The following is a 6,615-nucleotide window of genomic DNA, read 5'->3' as shown; positions in this document are numbered from 1 at the left end:
CATAGTGAGACCCTGTCTCAAAATAAAATAAAATAAAATAAAATAAAATAGGGCTGGGGATGTAGCTGTGTGAGAAGGTCATGGATTCAATCCCAGTACAGGGGAAAAAAGATACAGAGAGACAGATGGAGAGAGCATGAAAGACCTAGCACTGGAGGGGCAGCTTGGTGACAGGCCATTTGCCTAGCATGGCCCCCCCTGGGGTTTGATCCCAGCACAGAAGCAGCAAAAGCTACTTAACCATGAAGGGAATTCACATCTTGGCTGAGTTTTGGAGTCACCTTCTCATGTAACTACTGAGATCACCTCACAGCTTGCTTCAGGGACTCACCCGAGCGGCAGCTGGTAGGGAGGGGAGCTCTGGGGAGCTCTGGGGAGCAGCGCTGCTGATGGATTCTCGCTGGTGACCACAACAGGCTGCGAGGCGCACAGAGGGTACAGACCAGCCCATGCGGTGACACACAGTATGGCCTCAGCTCCTCCTCGAGGGCTGAGCAGGAGGCTCCTGTGTGTGAGTTAGAGACCAGCCTGGGCAACACAGTGAGACCTAAAAGACAACTTACAACAGCGTGGACACAGTCATCCTGAACAGGCTCACAGGAGCCTGGGAGAAACCTCGCCCATTTGTACAGCTGGGGTCTGCATCCTGGGCAGTTTAAAATCAACTGTAGCTGGACACTGCAATCCCAGCATTTGGGGGGCTGAAGCAGGAGGACTGCGGCAAGTTCAAGGCCAGCCTGAACCATGTAGTGAGATTCTGACTCAGAAAACCAAAACCTGGGCCAGGGATTTAGCTCAGTGGCATAAGCGCCTGCCTGGTAAGTGCTAGGTCATGAGTTTGATTCCCAGTACCCCCCCAAAAACCCCACCAAAAAACCCAAAACCAAATGAATCAGCCATGGTGGTTATGTTTACACCACAGAAACCTGGAAAAACTGTGTATCAGGGGTTATTTTTTGAGAACTGATAGTCAAACCCTAACAACAGCCATTTCCATGAGCACCGTTTCCTGTCCTTCAGGCAAGGGCTTCGTAACCTGAAAAGGGACAAATGCACAGAGAGCCAGGGAGTGTGTGGACTTGTTTGGATGCTGGGTTTCTTTGGCTCTTAACATGTGTAACTTTAGTTCTGAAGTCTTAAATCTGATGGCTTCCTGTGTTCTGCCAGGATCACACAGCACTTCCCGTTATGGAGATAAACCTGACACAGTCTCCATCTCTCTGAGCTTTGTCCACTTCAGTCCCAACCTTGAAGGTTGTTCTCTGTCCCTCACACCCTACCTCAGCCTCCAGCCCTGCACACATCTCTGTCTCCCTGCAACACCCAGCTCCAGGTCCTTTCTTGTCATGGGGGAAAGGGACAGAGTCTTGCTATGTAGCCCATAAATTCATGGCAATCCTCCTGCCTCAGCCTCATGAGCAGTGAGATTACAGGTATCAGCACCACACCTAGGTCCTTCCTTCCTTCCTTCTTTTTTCTTTCTCTCTCTTTTTGTGATGGTATTTTGTTATGGTGCCCAGTCTGTCCCCAGACACCCAAGCTCAAGAATCCTCTTGTCTCAGCCTCACGAGGAGCTGGGACTACAGTCTGCACCACAGCACCTGGCTTCCTTTTTCTCATTCAGGGTCCAGTGGAGGATCCCTTTCACAGACGAAGCCTGAGGGCCAGGCAGCCTGGGCACACAGGCTCCCACTCCTGACTCTATCTCTCCTCCAGCCAGGAAGGAGAGGAGGAAGCCCAGTCTGCCAGCACCTGGCACCAGCATGTGGACAAAGAGCTCACGCTGTTGTGCTGAGCCTGGTGATCCAGGCTGTAAAACCGCAGGCCAGCTTGTTAAATCCATATCCAGGTAGGAAGCAGACAGGGCCAAGGCTGCCCTGCATCTGGGCTTTGGCAGGCGGAGCAGTCTCCCCCTCTGCGGGTGCCTTGGTGTGGCCTCTCCCTACAGGAGGCCAGGCCAGTATAATTTATGGGGCCATAATTGTTGAAAGGAACGGTCCTTTGGGCCATTCATGCTGGCCAAAAATGTTTCTTTAGTGAGCGTTCTCAGCCTTGTGCTATGTGGCTGGGGTAGTGTGCGTGTGTGTGTGTGTGTGTGTGTGTGTGTGTGTGTGTGTGTGTGTCTACATGTATGCTGAGGGGGGAGTCACAAAAGACCAAGATCCCATGCTCCTTCTGACACTTACCCTTGAAGCTAGAAAAGAAAGTATAATGTATTAAATACCAAGTGAACAGTAGAAAAAGAAATGCTGAAGAATTTCAAAGGAAGGGCTTCTCACAGTGATGTTGACTTTCTGAAGGTTTATTCATTCATTTATTTATTTTCGAGACAAGATCTTGCTGAGGTTGAGGCTGGCCTTGAACTTACGTGACTCAGGCTGGCCTCAGCTTTGTGGAAAACTTCTTGCCTCGGCCTCCTGAGTTCTCCTGAGTTCTGGGAGCAGGAAAACGTGCCACAGACTGGCTTCGAAGGTTGTGAAAGCTGAGCCATTAGAATTACAGCAGTCTTTTCAGCAAACCCCTGAAGGCCAGAAGATCTTGAAGCAAAGTGTTTCAAGTCTTAAAAGATAACAACTTCCAACCCAGACCTACATATCCTACAAAACTCTCTCTTAAAATTGATGGAGAAATAAGGTATTTCCACAACAAAGAGCACTTCATGACATGTATGGTCACCAAACCAGCACTGCAGAAAATTCTAAATTATCCTAGAGACTAGGAGCCCAACAGTGCCAAAAAGCCAAATGAAATGAACAGAGCAGGCAGGAGGAGCAGTAAACAAAAGATAGAAAAGAAAACAAGCAAGTGAGGAGATGAGCAACAGAAAAACAATGCAATGACAGGAATGTATCAATACCTCTCAGCAATAACTCCCAGTGCGAATGGTTTCAATTCCCCATTAAAAAGACACACCGGAGGGCTGGGGGTTTAGCTCAGCGGCATAAGTGCCTGCCTTGCAAGCAAGCAGTCGTGAGTTCGATCCCTGGTACTGATAAAAAGGAAAAAGACAAAAAAAAAAAAAAAAAAAAAGACACACCGGTTGAGTTTAATTCTTGGTACTGAAAAAAAAAAAGACACATTGGCAGACTGGTCAAGAAACAAAACCCAGAGATATGGAGGATACAAGAAATACATTTAATCCAAAAAGCAATACACAAATTAAAACTCAAAGGGTGGAAAACAATATTTCATTCCATAGCATCCAGAAAAAAAGTAGGATGGCTATCCTAATTTCAGTAAACTTAAAGCCAAAACTGATCAGAAGAGGTGAAGAGGGTCATTACACATTGGTCAAGGGAACATTCAACAGAAAGCAATAACAAGTATAAACATATACCAATGCACTCAACTTCATAAAAGAAATACTACTGGACACATGAGACCAGACAACTCCAACACAGTCATAGTGGGTGACCTCAGTTCCCCACCGTCATCACACAATGGACAGATGAACTAGACAAAAAGATCAACAAAGAAATATCAGGGTTGAACCAAACTTTCAAACAAATGGATTTAATAGAGATCTACAGAGTGTTCAACATAAGAAATGGAGAGAAAAGTAAAATGTTTCCTTTAAAATCAGGAACAAGACAAGGCTGTCCACTATCACCACTATTTTCCTCAAAACATTCATCAGGCCAATCAAGCTAGAGGAAGAAATAAAGGGCTATGCATGGAAAGGACAAGTATCGTTATCTGCATGATCTTCTACATGGAAGACCCCTGCCAAATTTCACCAAAAGACCCCTTGGAATTAATAACCAAACTCTGTAGCATAGTGAGATACAACGTTGACACTCAAAAATCAGTAATGTTCCTGCACACCAATAATAAGCTGAGAAAGAAATTAGATAACTAGCATTAAGAAAAATTAAACACCTAGGCATTAACCTAACCAATGAAGTAAAATACTTCTACAAGGAAAACAACAGTTAACAAAAGACACTGAAGAAGCCATCAGAAAATGGAAAGATATCCCCCTGTTCCTGTATAGGCAGAACCAACATAGGCAAAACAATATACTTCCAAAACTGACATGCAGGCTTAACACAAGCCCAATAGAAATATCACTAGCATTCTACATAGAACTAGAAAAAGCACCCCTAAAATTCATATGGAATCAGAAGAACCTAGAATAGTAAAAATGATCCAGGCAACAAGAGCGAGGCAGGAAGGATCACACTTTCAGAGCTCAACTTATATTACAAAGCTATAGTAATAAAAACAGCATGGCATTGGCAAACAAACCAGACGTGTGGATCAATGGAACAGAATAGAGGATGCAGAAATAACTCTACGCACACACTTAGCTATCCAGTCTTTGACAAGGGGCCTGTGAAGGCTGACTAAGAGAAGCTCAACTAATTTGGTTCAGTCATTCCACACTCTAGAGTAGCTGGTTGCCTAGATACAAAAAGCAAATGAAGAAGGATGGATCTGCTTCTATTTTTTCAGAGGAGCTCCAGTGTTTGTCTTCACCTTGGATGTCATCTCCTGGCTTCCATTACAGACTCTTTGGCTTCCAGCACAGATCCTTTAGTCTTCTGGTGTAGACGCTTCATCACAGACCCGTCAGCCTCCTGATACAGACTTGCATAGGCCACTGCAGTGAGTTCCAGCCCTTGGGCTGAATTCTTGGGTCTCAGTGTGCAGACAGACCCTCTGCACACTTCCTCTGTGGGTGGCCATTGTAAGCCAATCTTGTAAATAATTCTTCTTCTTCCTCCTCCTCTTCTTCCCTTTTCCTGAGACAGGGTCTCCCTGTGTAGTTTAAGTTGGCCTTGAACTCACTTATGTAGCCCCGGCTGGCCTGGAGCTCACAGTGATCCTCCTGCCTCAGCCTTCCAAGTGCTGGAATTATAGACACGTGCCACCATGTCTGACTTAAATCCTTATATATTTGTATATTTTGTGTTATATCTGTTTCTCTATAAACACTGATCCAGGGACAAAAACATACACTGGAGGAAGACTATCCTCTTTAATAAATGGTGCTGGGAAACCTGGCTTTCCACATGCAGAAGATTGAATCTAGATCCGAGTCTCTCACCAATGGATCAAAGATCTGAACATTAAAATAGAAACACTTAATCTGCTGGAAGAAAAAAAAACATAAAATTCTCTAAGTCAAAGGCACAGGTGAGGACTTTCTTTTTTTTTTTTTTTAACTTTTTATCGGTACCGGGGACCAAACTCACGACTGCCTACTTGTAAGGCAGGCACTTATGCCACTGAGCTAAATCCGCAGCCCCTGGTGAGGACTTTCTGAACAGGATTCCAATTGCACAAAAGGTAACTCAAGAATCACAAATGGTATCACATCAAATTAAAAAGCTTCGAGGTTGGAGATTTAGCTCAGTGGCATAAGCATCTGCCCTGCAAGCAGGCAGTCGTGAGTTTGATCCCTGGTACCGATAAAAAAGGAAAAGGACAAAAAGAAAATTAAAAAGTTTCTGTACAGCAAAGAAACCACCAACAGAGTTAGGAACAGGAGAAAATTTTGTCAGCTATTCCTCTAACAGAAGACTGATATCTAGAATACAAAAAGAACTTAAAAAAATTAGACCCTCCAAATAAAAAAGCAATCAGAAAACGAGTGACTGAAATGAACAGACACTTCTCAGTACAAATTGGCAATAAATACGTGAAAAATGTCCAACATCTCTGACCATTACACCAATGTAAATTAAAAAGAGCACTGAGATTCCAACGCACCCCAGAAAGAATGGCTACCATGAGGAAAACAAATAACAAATGCAGGTGAGGCTGGGGTCCATATTAGAAGAGAAACCTGGCCTGAGTGGGCGTGGAGCCGTGGGCCTGTAATGCCAGCACCAAGGAGGCTGAGACAGGAGAATCGCCAAGCCTTTGAGGCCACCCTCGGCTACCAGTAAGTTCAAGGGGAGCCTGGACTATCAGCTGGCGGGGGTTCAGTCCTGATCCACCGCCTCCTACACCTGTGTGATCCAAGGAATCTGCTTAACCTCTCCCTCTCTCCCTTCCCTCTCCCATTCTCCTTCTCTCCCTCTCTCTCTGACTCTCTCCTTCTTTTTTGGGGGTTGAACTCAGGGCCCTAAGCACCCCAGGCAAGGGCTCCAACACTGAGCTACCTCCCCAGCCCACACTTAATGTCTTTAGAGCTCAGGTCACACGTGTGTGACATGGGGCCATCTCAGGGTGGGAGAGCATGTGCATAAAGCGATTGTGACTTAGCAGGTGAGAAGCAGAAGCTAACCAAAGACCCGTCCCTCTTCATCAGTGTTACAAGGCCGGACTTTTCCGGTTTTCACACTTCGTTGCAGCTCTGTCTACAGGGCTGTTTACAGTTGAGGAGTTTAGGGCCTTTAAAAAGAACATGAGGGCCAGGGATGTAGCTCAGAGGCACAGGCACCTGCCAGGCATGCACAAGGTCCTGAGTTTGATTCCCGGAACCCAAACCTTTCCCCACCAAAACAAAACAAACAAACAAACAAACCCTCTGAGTTTACGGGCACGTGGTGGTGCATACCTGCACTCTTAGCATGGGGAGGCTGAGGCAGGAGGGCAGGCTGATCCTTGCTAGTTTGAGGCAACCTTGACTAGACAGTGAGACCTTGTCTCAGAAAATCAAACCAC

This window comes from Cavia porcellus, unplaced genomic scaffold, assembly GCF_034190915.1.
Source record: "Cavia porcellus strain 051 isolate PalLab524CR breed Dunkin Hartley unplaced genomic scaffold, mCavPor4.1 scaffold_28, whole genome shotgun sequence".
Taxonomy (NCBI): domain Eukaryota; kingdom Metazoa; phylum Chordata; class Mammalia; order Rodentia; family Caviidae; genus Cavia; species Cavia porcellus.
The sequence above is the reverse complement of the archived record's forward strand: the minus strand, read 5'-3'. Positions refer to the sequence as shown.